This window comes from Monodelphis domestica, chromosome 5 (assembly GCF_027887165.1).
Source record: "Monodelphis domestica isolate mMonDom1 chromosome 5, mMonDom1.pri, whole genome shotgun sequence".
NCBI classification, from domain to species: domain Eukaryota; kingdom Metazoa; phylum Chordata; class Mammalia; order Didelphimorphia; family Didelphidae; genus Monodelphis; species Monodelphis domestica.
Window position 1 is genome coordinate 290,423,039 of NC_077231.1, and position 19,108 is coordinate 290,442,146.

Genomic DNA, 19,108 nt, shown 5'->3' on the forward strand with positions numbered 1-19,108 from the left:
CAACTCTTGGATATAATTTCTGCAAACCCCTTTTTTAGAAGGCAAAGATTAAAGAGATATTAATACTTTCAAATCTTTACCTTTGCCATGATTTAAGAGCTTACTGGAAAACTTCATTTTTCTTATTTTTAATTTTTTTTTCAGAACCTTTTCAACACTGCATTAACTCTGTGAATCGAGAATAGCTAAAGTAGCACACAGCCAAGGTTACAAAGTTAAATATATATATTATATAATTTTAATGGTTACTTTAGAGGCAGCTAGGTATAGAGTGATAGGTTTGTAGGAAGATATCAGTTCAAATGCTGCCTTAGACACTTACTATGTGACCCTGGACAAGTCACTTAACCTTGTTTGCCCGAGTTTCTGCAGCTATCAAATGAGCTGGAGAAGGAAATGGCAAACCACTTAATACCTTTGGCAAGAAAACTCCAAATGGGGTCATGAAGAAGCAGATATGACTGGGGGGAAAAAAAGGGAAAAAAAGACTGGTTACTTTAAGTAGTATTCCCACTAACCAAAACCAACAGAAGTTGTATCGGGAAATATGTATTACTGAATCAGGAAATGTTTTTACAGTTCATTTACTTTTCCTTATTTATGCCAGATCTACTTCAAACAGTCTCTTTTTGTTTCTTTCTTCCTTTCACTTAATATTTATTTGATGATGTTATTGAATTCATTCCAGTATTACATAATTATTTTTCTATTTTTACATGAATTTATTATCTGTCTCTTCTACCTTCATCACCACGACCACCACCAACTGAAAAGTAAAAACAAACCCCTCATAGTAAATATGCATAGTCTGGCAAAAATCTCCTACTGGCCATGTACAAAAAATATCCATTTAATTCTGCTTTTTAAGTCCATCACCTCTCTTGTAGGAGGTAAGTAATGTGCTTCATCTTTAGTTATATGGCATTGTGGCTTATCATTGCACTGATCAGAGTTTAAAGATCTTTAAAATTGCTTGTCTTTACGATGTTGCTATTGTGTAACTCGTTCTAACTTCATTCTACATCAGTAAATACAACTTTTTCTAGGTTTCTCTGAAACCAACCCTTTCATCATTTATAGTTCACATAAATAATATGTTTATTAACTATACATTTTTATATGCATTTACTGTCTTCCTCATTAGAATGTTTGTTTATGGGAGAATGGCTTTTTTTTGTGCTTTTTTTCATTTTCTGGTGCTTTTATCAATAAATCTTTGTTGCTTAATTGTTTCAATCACTTCCTTAAAGTGAATCTTGCACCTAACCTGGTAAGCTAAGAATTGAACTCCCTGAGAAAGGAGAGAGAATTACATAGTGGCACATATAACTACTACAGCTACCAAAATTTTGATTGGTTGGAAAATTTTGATTGAATGGACTTCAAAAAAGCAAAAGGTTACTCAGTGAAGGAGCTAAAGGGAGTCAGGAAGCGACAATGGAGAACAAGCTATATTCCAATTCTTGCCTCTGGGCCAGTGTTAAGGGGGAAAGGGTTGAAAGAAGCTATAGTCAATGCCAGAGTGATAGCAAGGGATGCAGTGTCATGTTTCTGTGAGGGTTAAGAGATAGACAGAATGTAAGAGAAAAAGATTAAGAAGAAGAAAAATTTGTTTACTAAGAAACAGGAATTCAGAAGACACAAGTGGAAGGAAAAGGTAGGCTTAGATGCAAAAAGAGGTCAGCCTGTGTTGAAAGGGTGGTGGCTAAGGGCAGGGAAGCAGTTTTCTCCTAATAGATAGATGATTAATTATGACAGGTATAGGGAAAGGGTAAGAAGAAATGGGGAGGGAATAATAAATATTTATATAGTGCTTACTATGTGTCAGGCATTGTGCTAAGCACTTTACAAATATGATCTCATTTGATCCTTGAAACAATTCTGTGAGGTAGGCACTGTTATTAACCCTATTTTACAGCTGAGGAAACTGGCAAACAGAGATTAAGTGACTTGCCCAGGGGTCACAGAGCTAATAAGTACTTGAAACTGGATTTAAACCCAGATCTTTCTGACTCCAGTCCCAGCATTCTATTCACTGTGCCACCTAGCTATTCCTGGAAAGAGATAAGAGAAGCCAGAAGTAACACAATGGTTGGCATCAGTTTCCAAGGAAGATTGCAGGAAGACCTAGTTTGGCCCTACTCCTGTTCCTTAACCTGGAAGGCTTATAAAGGGTAAAGAAATACAGGGGAGGAGTGAATGGTGGTCACCTCAGCTGTCAGAGGTTGGGTTTCCCCGTCAAGGCTCTGTCCAAGGCTTGCTGTGTCCAGGTTTCTCTGCTCTGCTTCTCCAGTGTGGCTAAAGAAAAGGCAGATATGGCAGGAATCCAAAGTGCCTCATAATCTAACTTTGAAGATCAGGGAGAGCAAGGGAACAAGCACAATTCCTGTGGGGATGAGTAAAACATGAAAGTTGAGAGAAATGATTTGGGGCCTAGGGGATGATGGTGGAGATGAATTCAGTTTTAGACATATAAAAAATATTCCCAATGGAGTTCCCATCTATATAAGCTGTGAAGTTACATAAATAAGTTCTAAATAACTTTTTTAAATTTAGTAATCTCTGGTCCAAAGGACAACCACTGATGGCACTTAGGATTATAAGCAGAAAAATTTCAGATGGAATCTAGGCTTGTGACTATTCTACAGTCATAATTCACACTCACTATTTAAGATGAACATACTACCATTTCTGTCCAAAGTAACCTCAGCACCATCATTTGTTATGTGACCAAAGGAGCAACACCCCAAATTCTCAACTGACAGGAAACCAAAAATAGGTTGTCAACCCCAATCACAGGGTTTGATCTATAACTTCTACAAATGTAACAGTATCTTCAAACCATCGCCAAAGATAAAAGATAAATTCAGAAGCTACCAAATCAACAAAGCATTCAACAGTCATGTTGATAGAGACATTTGCTTATCAGTAGCAACTTATAAAAAACAGAATGACCTCCATCTTATTACACTAAGATTCAGATTCATTTCCAAAGATAAGAACCTTAGGTCTCTAGCTTCTTCTGAAACTATTAACATTTTTCCCCACCATTCAACTCCAAAAAGAAACAATAAGATTACAGGGGTAAAGATTGCTGTTTGTCCTAAAACTAAAGTATTCATTAACACACAGATAGGTGGTGGATATAAACACCATAAAAAAAAAACCAGTCCAGCAGGCCTTAAAAGATGAACTCCAAATTTCCTTGAAACTCTCAAATGCAAGAAAAACTACTTTTTGAAACAGATAGAAACATTCACAAGTTGATTCTAGACACCAGTGGCCAAAAACCCAGAGATGGGAATATCTTCAGCTTGTCTATAATCAGTAAAACTAGCCTTTAAAAGTACCTGTCATATTTAAATCTGTATCAGACCTATATCAGATGCTTACCATCTCAGAGAGGGAACAGGGCAGTGGTAGGGTAGGGTAGGGGGGAGATGGAAGAAAGGTGAGAATTTTGAATTCAAAACTTTAAAAAAAGAATGCCAAAAAATTGTTTTAACATGTAATTGGGGGAAAAAACATTTTTTGAAGTATCTGCCAGCTTCAGATCTTGTAGTTTCACTGAGTCCTGACACTTTAGTGTCAGTTTTGAAGTCTCTTGACTTCTGTGAATGTGACCATGAGTGCACCATCATACATGAGTGTCCATTTCCATGACCAAGAACTCAGAAATTCTTTTGAACATTGTTACCCAATCCCCTCCTCTCAGATTCTTCTTCCTAAGTTTTTGACAGTGCTTTTTCTTGCTTCTCCTTGTCTGATGACAGTTTTAGGAATCATTAAATTCTGACTGCCACAATTCATTTTATACTGTCTGGATTGGGATTGTAATTTCTCTAAACATTGTTAATATGCAGGAAATATCTACTTAGAATTTTGTACCTTGCAGAGCCATTTTTCCTTTGGGGAAGGCAAATTAAGTGGCATTGCTTATTAGAAAATATATCATCTATACACATACTTATATACAGCTTTATTAATACTTGAGACTTTTTATTCATGTTAAGTTAAAATCTTTGGGTATTTAAATTTATTGGCTACTCCTCACCCCACAGAATGTCAGTAAGCATTCATATGTAGAATCTCAAAGGAAAAAACTCAAACATCATTTTCAAAGGACCATTCTTTGATGAAAATACTTGTAATAAATATCACTAATTGATCTGGGAACCTGTGAAAAGGAGAGAGAATCCTTAATATACCCAAGAGGCTTTTCCTATACAAAAATGAAAGCCATCCTGGGAACTGCTATGTGGACATAAATTAGGAGACCTGCCAGAAGATAGCCTAAATCTATTTTCCCCCCCAATATTTAAGTGTTGCACTTGGGTTTTCTCTTTTTCCTTTCCCTAGGACAATGGATTACAACATAATCAGGTCTTTGCTACCCAATGTAGGAAATGAAATAGGTAATATCAATTGATCCTGTCTCCCCTTTCATTTTAAATTCCCAAATTTATATTAAGAGCTTTCATTCATATTAATGCAGTGCAAAACCTTAGTTTACCACTCCTAAGTCCCAATGGCCTCTCCCCCCCTCCCAAAGAATTTAAGATCCCCAGAGGATAGTAACTGGTTTATTTTTAATTTTTGTATTCCTGAGAACCTAGCACAGTATTTAGCAAATAGCCCTTTCATAAATGCATGTTGAAGTAATGAAATGGGGGTGGGGTGGAGAGAGGGAAGTTGTATCAGAAAGTTCTAAAGGTGATTTAGTCTCTAATTAAAGTTTATTTTGCTCGCTTAGAGAGCCAAAAGTAAATTCAGGTGTCCACTTTTTTTCTGGCCTCTTTTAATCTTTCAAAATGGACACTACAGTTAATCTATACTAAATTTTTAAATTGTTAAATTAAGATGAAGGTAAAATCCATATAAGAAAATAACATTAATTCAACAAACACTTATTAATCTGCGAGTAATATGATCCCAATCTATTGTCATTCCCCCTCTTCTCTTATCTTACAATCCCAAATTTTAGTTCTTCACCCACACATTGACCCCCCAATAATTCAACTTTCCCCTCAGTTTTTTCCAAGGGTCTCACCCCATGCACTAGCTACATTCTGTTCTTATCCCTACCTTAACCCTTTATTGAATCAGTCCCCACACTGTCCTCTTCTTGAGTCCCTATCCCCCATATCATATCAGTGATCTCACCCTGCCAAGGCTCAGCCTTGGATCATTCTCATTATTTACTGTTTTCAACTCCCATATGTATGCTGCTGAATGAAGCTAGAAAAAAAAAATCATGAAATTCTCTGATTTGGTCAGCCTCAATTTGTGTTCATCTCAATTGGACCCTCACCTAGGCAAGGAAATCCTTTTATCTCTCTCTCATTAACCACTATTTCACTCACCACAGATCTTCCAAATCTTTTCATCCTTCCTCAAGTCTCCAGTGTTCCCCTTCCTCTCTCATTTGAGAAACTTGCCTCATTTCACTGAAAAAAATGGAGGCCATTTGCTGCTTCCTCTTCTGTCCTCTATTTCATCACACAAATGCCTTCTGCCACTAGCTCCTCATTCACCCCTTCCCACACAATGATGTGGCCTTTCTCCTTGCCAAGGCAAATCCTTCTCTACTTACAAGTGATTCTATTTCATCTCATCATCTCCAGCAGATAGCCCCCTTGAATCTTTCACTGTCTATTTATTTCACTTATGTATAAGCACCCATATCTCCTTCAGGTTCTTCCCTGGATCTGTTCGAATTTCTCCTACCACTTTTTGCAGCCATATTCCTTAAAAGGCCATCTCCACTTAATGTCTCTACCCCTTTTCCCTTGTTACTCTTTCCTCTCTAGCTTTTTATGGCACTGTTTTCTTACGATTTGACCACTCTTTTTCCTCCTCCTTTGTTGGATCTTCTTCCAGGTCAACCTCCAAGAGATTATCCTAGGCCCTCTTTTCTCTAGATCTCATTAATTTTCATGAATTTTAAGTATCATGTCTATACTAATGATTCTTAATTCTGTGCACTCAGTACTAACTTTTGCTGACCTCCAATCTCACCATCTTCAAATATCTAGTAAACCTCTGTCTAGTAAACAGATACATCACAGACATCTATCTTAAACCAAACATAACAGAGACAGGTAGGTGGCTCAGTGGATAGAAAGCCAGGTCTAGAGATGGGAGGTGCTAGGTTCAAATTTGGCCTCAGATACTTTCTAGCTGTGTGACCCTGGGAAAGTCACTTAACCCCCATTGCCTAGCCCTTACCACTCTTCTGTCTTGTAACCAATGTACAATACTGATTCTAAGATGGAATGTAATGGTTTAAAAAAAATTTTTTTTAAACTAAATATATCTAAAATTTCCCCAAAAAACTCTACCTTCTTACCAATTACTTTTTTTGTTGATTGTAATGAAACCTCAGTGTCAAATAGTGGATTTTTGTCCCATAGACTGTCTTGCTGAGGTTACTTACCCCAAGTCTATTCCACTGATCCTCCCTTCTGTCTCTTAGCCAGTACCATATTGTTTTGATGATCATTGCTTTATAGTACAGTTTAAAATCTGGTACTGCTAGGTCACCTGCCTTCACATTTTTTTCATTATTTCCCTGGATATTCTTGATCTTTTGTTCTTCCAAATAAACTTCGTTATTGCTTTTTTCTAATTCAGTAAAAAAGTTTATTGGTAGTTTGATGGGTATGGTACTGAATAAGTAAATTAGTCTGGGTAGGATTGTCATTTTTATTGTGTTAGCTCATCCTACCCATGAGCAATTAATGTTTTTCCAATTATTTAGATCTAGTTTTAATTGTATGGAAAGTGTTTTGCAGCTGTGTTCATATAGTTCCTATGTTTATCTTGACAGATAGATTCCTAAGTATTTTATACTGTCTAGAGTGATTTTAAATGGAATTACTCTTTCTAACTCTTGCTGCCGGGATAAATTGGACGTATATAGAAATGCTGATTTATGTGGGTTTATTTTGTATCCTGCAACTTTGCTAAAGTTGTTGATTAATTTAGTGGATTTTCTCGGATTCTTTAAGTAGACCATCATATCATCTGCAAAGAGTGATAGCTTGGTCTCCTCATTGCCAATTTTAATACCTTCAATTTCTTTTTCTTCTCTAATTGCTACTGCTAGTGTTTCTAGTACAATGTTAAATAATAGAGGTGATAATCTTTGTTTCATTCCTGATCTTACTGAGAAAACTTCTTATTTATCCCCATTGCAGATGATGCTTGAGATGGTTTTAGATATATATTGATTATTTTTAGAAAAGGCCCATCTATTCCTACACTTTCTAGTATTTCCAATAGAAATGAGTGTTGTATTTTGTCAAAGGCTTTTTCTGCATCTATTGAGATAATCATGTGATTTTTGTTGGTTTGCTTGTTAATATGGTCAATTATGTGAATGGTTTTCCTACTATTGAACCATCCTTGCATTTCTGGTATAAATTCTGCCTGATCATTGTGGGTTTTAAAATTAATATTCAATAACTGTTATATTTTTAAAGTTTTATTAATAATAACTAGGGCAAAAGAACTGCCTAACTTCAGCCCAGTCACAGGTCCAAAAGAGGAAGAGGGAGGAGTTATAACCACTTAAATACAATCACTCAAAACACAGGGACAAAGGAAAAGGGAATTTGGGGAAATATTAAGGGACTTCTGGGGGATAAAGTCCAAAGGCTCAAAATCTCCATAAATACATATCTCCCCTTGTGATCCTATTGGGAAACCAGTTTCCCCAAAAGGATCATGGAAACATAATCAACTTAAAAATTGCAATAATTTGTGGATAAAAGGAAAAGAGAACAAAACCATCATGATCACTTCCTGGAGTCTTTTTGCTAGTATTTTATTTAAGATTTTTGCAACTATGTTCATTAAGGAGATTGGTCTATAATTTTCTTTCTCTGTTTTTGATCTACCTGGCTTTGGAATCAGTACCATATTTGTGTCATAAAAGGAATTTGGTAGAACTTCTTTGCTTATTATGTCAAATAGTTTGTATAATATTGGGATTAGTTGTTCTTTGAATGTTTGATAGAATTCACTTGTGAATCCATCTGGTCCTGGGGATTTTTTCTTAAGGAGTTCTTTGATGTTAGGGAGTTCAATTTCTTTTTCTGATATGAGGTTAAGTATTCTATTTCTTCTTCTGTTAATCTAGGTAATTTATATTTTTGTAAATATTCATCCATATCACCTGGATTGCCATATTGATTACCATATAATTGGGGAAAAGTTTTTAATGATTGCCTTAATTTCCTCTTCATTAGAGATGAGATCTCCCCTTTCAACTTTGATACTGTTAATTTGGTTTTCTTCTTTTTTTTTTAATTAGATTGACTGTACTTTGTTTATTTTATTTGTTTTTTCAAAGTACCAGTTTCTGGTCTTATTTATTAAATCAATAGTTCTTTTACTTTCAGTTTTATTAATTTCTTCTTTAATTTTTAGGATCTCTAATTTAGTTTTCATCTGGGGATTTTTAATTTGTTCACTTTCTAATTTTTTAATTTGCATGCCCAATTCATTTACCTCTGCCCTCCCTAATTTGTTGATATATGCACTCAAGGATATGAATTTCCTCAAGTACTGTTTTAGCTGTATCCCATAGACTTTGAAAGGATGTCTCATCATTGTCACTTTCTTCAACGAAATTATTGTTTCTATGTTTCTATTGTTCTTTAACTGACTTTGGAGAATCATATTATCTAATTTCCAATTGATTTTTGATTTGCCTCTCCATGTACCCGTAATAATTATCATTTTCACTACATTGTGATCTGAAAAGTTTATTTATTATTTCTGCTCTTTTGCACTTGTTTGCCATGTTTTTATGCCGTAGGACATGGTCAATCTTTGTGAATGTACCATATGCTGCTGAGAAGGTGTATTCCTTTTTGTCCCTATTTATTTTTCCCCACATATCTATTAACTCTATTTTTTTCTAAGATTTCATTCACATTTCTTACCTCTTTCTTATTTATTTTTTGGTTTGATTTACCCAGATCTGAAAGAGGAAGGTTCAGGTCTCCCACTAGTATAGTTTTATTATCTCTTTCCTCCTTGAGCTCCACCAATTTCTCCTTTAGAAATTTGGATGCTATATCATTTGATGCATACATGTTGAGTACTGATATTTCCTCATTGTCTAAACTGCCTTTTATCAGGATGTAATTACTTTTCCTATCTCTTAACTAGATCTATTTTTACTTTGGCTTTCTCAGATATCATGATTGAAACTCCTACCTTCTTTTTCTCAGTTGATGCCCAATAGATTTTGCTCCAGCCTTTTATCTTTACCCTGGGTGTGCCTACCTGCCTCATGATGTGTGTTTCTTGTAGTGGATTTTGGTTTCTAATCCACTCTGCTATTTACTTCCACTTTACGGGTGAGTTCATCCCATTCACATTCAAAGTTATGATTACTACCTGTGTATTCCCAACATTTTGAGAAACCTCAGTGTCATATTCACTTTCTATCACCCCTCTAAGTCCAATCTGTTGTCAAGACCTGACCAATTTTACCTTTCTGACATCTCTAGATGTCTCATTCTCTCCTCTGACTCTTGTACCATACTCTTTATGTAGGCCCTCATTACCTCACTATTGGAACAGTTTGATGGCTTGGGCTCCTTGCCACAAATCAATTCCTACTCAATCCAGTCTATCCTCCATTCAGCTATCAAAGATAAATAGGTCTGATCATGTCATACCTCCAAATTCAATAAATTCCTGTAGCTCTGTATCACCTCCAGGATCAAATACAAAATCTGTTTGTTATTCAAAGTCCTCCATAACCTGCTCTGATCCACTTTTCCAATCTTTCTACACTTTACATTGTTCCCCCTCCTCCTCTGTATTCTGATCCAATGACTTTGACTTCCTTATTGTCCCTCCATCCCCCAATCAGTGTTTTCACTGCTTTGACCTATTTCTTTGTATAAAAGTTAACAAGATGAACATGAAAGCCTCATTGACCAACCATTAGTAAGCCATGTACTCTTTTTTTTTTTTGAGGAGGCAAGATGTGGGAAAGACAGGGACACAAGATTTCATCAATTCAGGGAATATCCAATGTGAAAACTTCCTCCATAAACACAAATCAGCAACTCATTGCCTGTGTAACTTAAAGAATGGCTGGGGGGAGGCTGGAGAACTAGTAAGTTAAATGATTTACTCCTGTTCACACAGCTGGTAATAGAAAATGTAGGGCCTGAACCCATGTCTTGAACTCTATGAACTCTGAGGCCACCCTCTATCCACAAAGTTAAGTGTCAGTCTGTCTGTCTCTCTCCCCTACATTTCTAGGTAAGAATAGTAGAGGTACCATTGATGCAACAAGAAAAATCTATTTATATTGTGGCAGTGCTTAAATTCCTTGTGAATCCTCTTTTAAAACCATATTATAACATGTACAAGTTACTAACTTTTAGAGCATTAGTTACCAACAATAATTAATCATAATAATCATTAAGCATAATTTTGATTATTACCAAAAGAGTATAGCAAATTGTGGCTATTTAGCATAATAGCTTATAGCCTTTCAATATTGAAGATAGCCTATGACAGAAATGTATTATTATTTTGGACTCAGATATATGAGCATCCTATAACATGTAGTAAAAGTTAAAATAAGCCATTGAAAAACTAACATCTTATTTTATACTAATGTACTTCTCACTGGGATATATGTTCTTTACTCAGCTGCAATGTTTGCATGAATTAAGTCAATCACTTGTGATAAAAATGTCAATTTTTTGAAACTTATTTAGTAGAGGGGAAAATTGGAAGGATTATGGGATTTGGAGTCACTGCAGGCCAAGACATCTGTTACAGAGAAAAAAATGTTAAAGACCTCCTGTCAGTGCCTTATCATTCAAATTCATAAAACTCAGTCTTTTTCAAGGCAAATTCAAATATACAATAGTACCTTTCCCTAGTCACTTCATTTCAAAAAGTATTTTAAAAAACAGAAACATAAAATTATATAATTTGAATTGGCAAAAATCATATTAGAAGAAATAAGGACACGCGTAATAAATAACTGAATATTAAGACCCATTCAATACTGATTCTTTCGCCCAAGTCTCTTCCATTCAACGATTCTATGAAATTCTTTTGTTACAGAAACCATCAGAGAAAGCAGGTAAATAGGTTTTGGTTTATTATCCAGAAAAATATTTCTGGAAATGTGAGTTTTACTTATAGGGGAGAAAAGCTCTATATTTCTCATAACAAACCTGGTTCCCGGTTCCCATCCTCAGTTTATAAGGCAATATAACCTTAGATGCAGGTTTTATACACCAAAACAAAAACAAAGTTAGGAAAATATGCTAAAATAACGAATGTCAGGAAATGAGGAACTCTAGCACCTATTATATCCTTTCTCCTGAATAAGCTGCCTTTTGACTTATTTTTCCACAAAAATAAATTCAATTATATTACTATACATAGGCCTAAAATAAAATTTACATATCACAACTACAAGTTCTGAGGGAAAAAAATAGGCTTGCTCTTCTTTGTATCCTCTCAAGAGTCTCATATTCAGACAAATTCAGTAAGTATTTGTTAAATGGTCAATGTGTAGAAGACAAAAAATGGAATATCTTTATTGAGCCATTTATACAAAGTAATCTCATTATCAAACATACTAGATTACTCTAACAGAAAACATTTCTAAAGAAGATGTTCTCTATCAAAAAATTAGTTTTCTAAATCTTCACTACCAGAAGTAAAATATTTAGAGCACAAAAACACAGCTAGGACATAAGTGCATGTAGAAGAAGAAAGATGGGAGTATAGCTTTGAAATCATAATATAAAGATTTTAATCCTCTTATAGATCTGTGTTCTTATCAATAGTGGTTCCCCCTAGGCTTACATGAACTGATGCAAAGTAAAGTAATCAGAACCAAAAAAAAAATACTGTACAAAACGAGAGCAAAATTTTTTGAAGAACTACAAACAGCCTAGTTATTCTCAGCGGTGCAGTGATCCAAGACAATTTCAGAGACTCATGATGAAAAATACCATTTGCCCTGAGAGAAAGAACTGGTAGAGTCTCAGTGCAGACTGAAACATATTATATTTCACTTGCTTTCTACTTTTTTAAAGATCTCTTCCACAAAATGGAAAATGTTTTACATGATTGCACATGCAAAACCTATATCAGATTGCTTACTGTCTCAGGAAAGGGGAAAGCTAGGAAGGAGGGAGAGAACTTTTAACTCAAAACTTTTTTAAAATGTTAAGAAATTATTTCTACACTTAATTAGATAAAAAATAAAGTATTATGAAAACAAGTAAATATATGCTGAATTCCATTATAGTCCAGAACTTTCCAGTGGTACACCTGTGATAGGCTTTCTCATTCTGTGCAATTTCTGCTTACGTCTGCTGACACTTTATTCACCACAAAAGATGTCAACAATAAGTTAAAGGCTCTGGGTCTTTTCCCATTACATAGTCCCCTGCACCACATTCAAACTGTTCATCTGTTACTATCCCTTGTTCTTGCTAAGTGAGCAGCCCAGCTTCTTTTCTAATCACCTATTTTCTGGAGAGTATCTTTTATACCTTCTTCATATACAAGTCACATTTGGAAACATGCTGTAGTTTAATTATGGCTAATAAAGCATTTCACCTTTTGTCCTTGGCTCCCTCCCCATTCTTTTTAATAATGACTAGGTTTTCCATGATTCACATCCCTGGAGAAGTCTTGGTTTTCCAAAGATAAGTTGTGTTAAGGACCAGCTTCAAGAGCAGTGAAAAAAACACTATACAAATTCCCAATGGTAATTCAGATAGTCTTCTTCCTCTTTTTCACTTTAGGGACCACCAGTCATTACTCTAAATCTCTCCAAAAGGTCTATCCAAGGTGGACTACTTCATGAAACATCCTATCCAGCAGTGCATTAGTCTAGGCCAGTGATGGAGTGCCAGGGCCTGCCCCCACCACACACCACAGACCACATACTGTACCATCACCCCACCAAGCACTGGGCATGCCCACCCTCCCCTTACCCCACACAGAAGAGGTAGAAAGCACTCCCATTGGGCTGCTGGGTGGGTGAGGAATATCCCTCAACAAGGGAAAGGGGAGTGGCCCAAGCACTCTGCTCCCCTCTAGCTCTGCCATCTGTGAACCACCCCCTGTGCACTCCCATTGGGCTGCTGGGCAGAGAGGTGGGTTACATTAAAAAATGTCATCAGGTGAGGTAGAGAGGGGGAGGGGAGCAACTCCGCCTAAGCCTCTCTGCCTTTCTAGTAATGAATGGGGAGCCCTACCCACCGAGGAGGGCAGCCATGTGCCCCACATAGAGTACTCTGTGTGCCATCTTTGGCACTTGTGCCAAAGGTTCACCATCACTGGTCTATAGTATAGTGTTAAAATAAGTAGTATAGTGTATAGTATAGGTGTTATAATAAGGTAGTATAGGTGTTAAAATAAGAGACTCAGATTCAGAATAATGTGAAACCTGAAGGAGGATACATGTTGGTAGGATTCTAAGCTAATCAATTAGCCTCAGCCTCAGTTTTCTAGTCTATAAAGTAGGCATAATAATGGCACCTACCCCACAAAGTTTGTGGTGAGGATCAAATGTAAAGTACTTTGCAAAGGAACCTCAATGCTCTTTTGTATTAGCTATTATTATTCAACAGTCTTCATCACAAATCCATTTGGGTTTTTCTATAAGGATTAGAGCAATCTCTTTGAAGTATCAAGGAAGCCAATCTAGGCTTCTAGGACTTGCTCCAAAAAAAGATAGTATCTTGGCAGACACAACAGAAAAGCTTCACCCATATAAGAATGCTTCTACTAAAAGACATCTTTTGTGACAGAGGCAATTACCTCTTGAATACGCATTTCCCTATTTATGCCTCAATTAATCTTGATAGAAGATCACTGAAATTATCACATGGGCTGCTTCAAAGGACCTAGCATATTCTTTAAGCTGCATTTTTCTCTAAGTCAAATGCTTTTTTAAACTGGCACAATCACAATGGATAATGTATTTTCTACACCTTTCAGTCAACTCTACTCAAACATTTGTTAAGTGACTACAATGTGCAAAGCATTCCTTTAGGGAAAGGAAGACAAGAAACTTACAGTCTTCTGCTGTCCAGGAACTTACACTCTATTGGAGAAATATATCATATATGTAGATAAGTTAATATAAAATAACTAAAAGAGAAAGAAAGAAGTATCAAATAGAGATCAGGAAAGATGTCCAAAAAGAAATGGCACTTGAACTGGACCCTGAAGGAAGGTAAGGATTTTGAGAAGTGGAAATGAGGAATGGGAATAGCTTGTATAAATCCATGGAGGAAATTCTGCCTGGAATACTGACTGCAGGAAAAGATATTCAGGAAAATAACCTGAATGGAGCTGATAAAAGCATAATCCCAGGAAGTAAAGAGCTAAAGAGAAAAAGAAGATGGCTGGAGGGGAAAGACAGCATAACAAACAAGACTTCTAAGAATAAGGAAAGCCATTATATATCAACAGCCAGCATGGAAGGAGTCAACTGAGAAGAGGGGAAACAAAGAAGAGATCCCTGGGACAGGCTATCAGAGGAGACTAGAGAGAATGAGATTAAGGTCACAACATGTGGCAGAGGGAATGGCTACATCTTCCTTGTAGACTAGAGCAAAGAATTGAGAGGACCAGGAAAGATGTAGGACAATTTTGAGGTATAGAATATGGGAAATGAGAGTACATGATAGCTGTGCTAATTTTCCCATTTAAGTCATTTGCTAAGAGCTCCTGGGGAACTGGGGAGAAAAGTTTTGGACAGTTACTACTGGTAGCATGAGAGTCAATTACAGAAGAATAAAACAATTTTTCAAAGGTGGTGGTATTAGATATGAATGGGATATAATCTGTGTCTCCTCATAAGTGTTTCACGCCAACATTTTCAAGAACCTAGACAGAAGTTAGTGTTTTCTCTTCCTTTTAGAACAACACCCCCCCCCCCCACCCTTCTCTAAAAACAAAATCCTGGGCCTGTCCACTTCAAATTTCAAAGGCCTTAAGCAGAGGGAATAGTTACCTGACTTATCTTTTAAAGATGTCAAAGAAGATTCCTGTTATGACCAGTGTCTGGCCAGAACAAAGGAAGGGAGATGGGGTGGGGTGGAGTTTCTATGATTTGAACGCCCTATAAAACAGGAGAATGTCCCTTTTGAGAAAGAATAAAACTGCTCTCTTATACTTTGACCTCTCAATTCTGTGATTGTGAACTTATTACAGTGACAGGGTCCACTGTTCATGACCCCATTAGTCGACAGGAATTTTAAGTGGGTCCAATCCACATGATTATATGATTTCCTATAATGGCCTTCAGGCAATTTTAGGCTATGAACATGTCTTTTATGAAAGCTTAATTGTCTCTTGCAAATATTTCCATAAAAGATACCTCTAATGTATATGAAGATCACTCTTTAAAATGTTATAATGATGATAAAATAGATATAGCTAGATGACTCAGAGCATAAAGTTCTGGACTGTTAGTCAGGAAAACCAGGAGTTCAAATTCTGCCTCAGAGATTTTTTTTAGCTGTTTGACCCTGGTTAAGTCACTTAATGTCTCAAGTGCTTCATTTTCCTCGTGTGTAAAATGAGGGGGCTGAACTTTAAACTGATGATGTTCTGATCTATTATCTCATAGTAGTTACTAATGTACTCTTGGATTGCTTTTTATTTTTTTAATCCTGTTGGTGTTTTTTAGTTGTTTTCAGTCATGTCTGACTCTTCCTTACCCCATTTGGTGTTTTATTAGCAAAGACACTGGATTGGTTTGCCATTTCTTTCTCCAACTCATCTTACTAATGAGGAAACTAAGGTAAACAGGGTTAAGCAGTTTACCTAGGATCACACAGCTAGTAAGTGTCTAAGGCTGTATGTGAACTCAAATCTTCCTGACTCCAGCAGATCCAGCACTGTGTCTGCTATATCACCTACCTGACCCCCAGGTCATGGTGGCTGTGGTAAAAAATTTAGCAAGGAGCTAGCCCCTGGTGATGTGCCCTCCAGATTTGATGTCAGGTCTTCACAACTCCAGGTCTTATGCTCTATCCCCTGTGTCACCTATCTTTCCTTTTAATCACAATACTATTATTATTTTTTACCAAACCATTTGTTATCTTCTCCTCTTGCAGATTTCTTAAAAACTGATGCTTTAGTCCTTTTAGAACTGTTACCTACAATATTATTCATTTTATGTGTACTTGATCCAGTAGAATAATCACTAAGTCAATAAGCACTTATTAAGCTCTTACTCTGTGCCAGACACTGTAGTAAGTGCTGGGGATACAAAAGTTCTCTAGTATGAGGGCAGGGGTTGGACAGAAGAAAAAGACTGCACCGGTGAGACACTGAATTCTTTGAGGAAAGATGGAGAGTGTCCTAGAGGTCAGTAGTTAATAGCCACAATAATCTTTACTGGGGAATAAATAAGGATTGAGTGAACCTCAAAGGAGAGATTACCAAGTGATGGAGGTAGGAGAACTTGGCAAAGGAGAAAGAGCAAGAAGTATTCTACATCCCCCACCTTAACTATTAAGTTAGACATAGAAGTGAAAGTATAACCAGTGCTAGAAAGGGCAGCAAAGAAAATTCTGTCATAAGAAGGGAGACAGATTTCAAAAAGTTACAGGGAATGAGAAAGGAAGATTAAAAAAAAAAAAAGCAAGTTAGTTACCTGTGGAGCACTGATTATCCAGAAAATGAAGCTAATAAGAAACTAGGTCTGCCACTTTTGTTGTTTTTGTTGTTGTCATTTTTTTAAAGTCATGCCCAATGCTTTGTGCTTCCATTTGGAGTTTTCTTGGCGAATATATTAGAGTAGTTTATCATTTCCTTCTCCAACTCATTTTACAGATGAGGAAACTGAGGCAAGTCCAGTTAAGTGACCTGCCCAAGGTCACACAATTAGATGTATCTTGGGCCAGATGTAAGCATTGGGAGATGATCTTTCTGACTCCAGGCCCAACATTCTATCCATTGCACTATCTAGTTGCCTACCAGTTTTACTACTATTTAAAATTTATGATGATTTGATTTTGATTTTATATATTCCTAAATCTTAATAAAATTGCGATCATATACAAGCATTATCAACAAAATGGGGGGAAGGGGGAGGAATCAATTTAGCATCCAAAAGCAAACCTTGACCTGTTTCTGGGCTCCTTGTTTTAACTGACAATGGATTTATTAACAGGGACAAGTGTTATTAGACCAGGAAGATAAGATTACATCTAAAATTTCTAATAGTTCAAGAAGTCTCTAGCAAACTACAGTATTAAAGAGATATGGAAGAGACTCTGCTAAACAAACTACAGGAATAATTTCTATTCCTATGAGTATTGCCTTTTTATTCACATAGACTTTCATATTATATAAAACAACATTCATTTCCAAAACAAAAAAATTGGAGGAAATAAAGGGCATAAAACAGAGATTCATTCAAATTTAACCTATAATTTTACATACAGTATAACTACTATTTTTTAAATGACTAGCCTATGGCCTATAAACAACTAAAGCCCCAAATATTTAACACAAAGTCAAATATAAATAAGCAAGATTGATGTCTACATGAGTCTTATATGGTGTATTTTCTAATCCTATGTATTTTTACTAATGCAAAATACATCAACTAAGAAAATGTAATCTTAATGTTCTTTAAAGTTTGTGATTATGAGGGATTACCTTCAGGATCAAAAGCAGCACTACATGAATACCAATACCACATGATCTAACTGAACAAAAATTTGCTGCAGCTCAATTTTCTCATCACATGACTGTCTAAAGTAAATCAAGAAGATTAAAACATTTAAGATTTCTAATAGGAGGCTTTTTTGTGTGTATTTAGATACAGTTAAGTGTCACTATTTTTACCCCAATCATTTTTCAAAGTATTTGATTTAAGATCCCTGTGCTTCCTGAAAGACAAGACATGCTTGATTTGTTTTCAGCAGCGTCTATGTAACCTGAAAATTAAAAAGCGACAAATATAACTTAGTACTGTAGCTAATATACTAAAAATAAAATAAGAAGAGGTCTCATAAATAATGGCCTTTGAAAGACCTTCATTAAGTCATTTTTATAATGTTACTACAATTTTAAAACACAAAGTAAAAAATGCAATCATTTAATATGGTCTAAGTAGACATTCTACATATTTTTCCTTTTATGAAAAGGTCACCCAAAGAATGATAAATTGGAAACTAATTTAAGAGTTGTGCTGGATATTTCAGCAATCGTGAGCCTTCTCATAATATTTACAAAGTGTCAATAGCAACAACAACAAAAAAAATCTTCATAAGATTAAATAGCAATTTGCAAACCCAATTTAAACAGGAGCAGCTTACACCTAGTACTCTTCACATTCAAACTTTGGAACAACCATTAATAAAAATGCTCCAAACTTTCACCTTTTTTAATGCTAATTTCTTATAAAAATGCATGACACATCCCTCTCCTTGTTGAACTGAACTCATTTCAGCCTTTTCTTAATGTTTCAGGGTTACTATAAACATCAATTATTTATACTGAGGGATAAATAGATTATTGTGAAATACTGGGGCAAATGGTCATGATCCCACTGAAACTTACTCAAATGGATGTGACCTCAAAGATCTGCAAGTCCTTCCCAACAATGCAGACACAGACCCACAAAACTTCAGAATCTGTTGAAAACAATCATCAACATGGACTTGTTTTGATGTCATTTCATTCTCATAAGAGTAGAATAAACATTGAAAACTTTCACAATATGGCTTCAGCCTATCTTCCAGGGTGATTACCTTCTAGTCCTCAAGTCTTAAATGAACTCTATGCTCCAATGAAATTGATCTGCTCTTAACCATTTGTGAAATTCCATCTCTAGCTTCTGTCTCTGCTTGAGTGGTCACCCAAGCCTGGAATGCTTTTCCTCCATCTCTTTTTGAGACAGCTCAAGAATAGCTCCTTCAAAAGACTTTCCCAATTCCCTTAGTTGAAAAGTTTGACATCCCAGCCCCATAATCATGTGGCATTTATTCTGTATATACAGTATTATCTGTGAATAAATTATATGCCAAGTAGAATGTAAGTTCCTTGAGGGTAAAGATGTCATTCTTTG

General features: G+C 35.9%; 1 protein-coding gene across 29 annotated transcripts in view; it reads right to left on the bottom strand.

Annotated features, from left to right (window-relative positions):
* The window catches only part of TBC1D5 (TBC1 domain family member 5), a 682,585-nt gene that overhangs the window by 654,023 nt on the left and 9,454 nt on the right, over positions 1–19,108 (bottom strand). For 3 of the 29 annotated variants that reach the window (XM_056800290.1, XM_016426457.2, XM_056800284.1), the window contains exon 2: positions 2,211–2,386. The exons of the other annotated variants lie outside the window; for them this stretch is intronic. The gene's annotated coding sequence lies outside the window, so the exon portion shown is untranslated. The remainder of the gene's footprint in view (positions 1–2,210; positions 2,387–19,108) is intronic. 29 annotated transcript variants of the gene reach the window in all.